We start from the raw sequence: 346 nt of genomic DNA on the forward strand, positions 1-346 counted from the left end.
GGCGGGGCGGGGCGGGGGCGCTGCCCTTATACTCACCAGTTCCACTGAAATAGGACCGACACCAGCGAGGAAGAAGACACGTGAGGCGTGCGCGAGGCGCTGCCTTTATAGCCTGTAAGGCTCTCGCGAGAGTCAGGGCGGGCCGGGGGTGCAGGCGGGGGAATGGGGAGGGGGATATGGCCAGAGCACCGCCCCGACCCAACGTGCCCCGCCAGGATGACTCAGCGCTTTCTCTTGCTGGGGGCGGGCTCCCGCCCTTAGAGTACCAATCCCCCTCCTCGCCGCCGACGGTTGAGGTCGGAGTTTGAGGGGTTCTTTCAATCCTTTCAGAACACGAACGCCTCCT

General features: G+C 65.0%; 1 protein-coding gene across 1 annotated transcript in view; it reads right to left on the reverse strand.

Moving 5' to 3' along the window:
• PRDX1 (peroxiredoxin 1) overlaps positions 1-137 on the reverse strand; it is a 13,624-nt gene extending 13,487 nt beyond the window's left edge. The window contains exon 1 of the mRNA XM_010847850.1: positions 37-137. The gene's annotated coding sequence lies outside the window, so the exon portion shown is untranslated. The remainder of the gene's footprint in view (positions 1-36) is intronic.
• Positions 138-346: the final 209 nt, after the last annotated feature.

This window comes from Bison bison, unplaced genomic scaffold, assembly GCF_000754665.1.
Source record: "Bison bison bison isolate TAMUID 2011002044 unplaced genomic scaffold, Bison_UMD1.0 scf7180017864256, whole genome shotgun sequence".
Classification (NCBI taxonomy): Eukaryota; Metazoa; Chordata; class Mammalia; order Artiodactyla; family Bovidae; genus Bison; species Bison bison.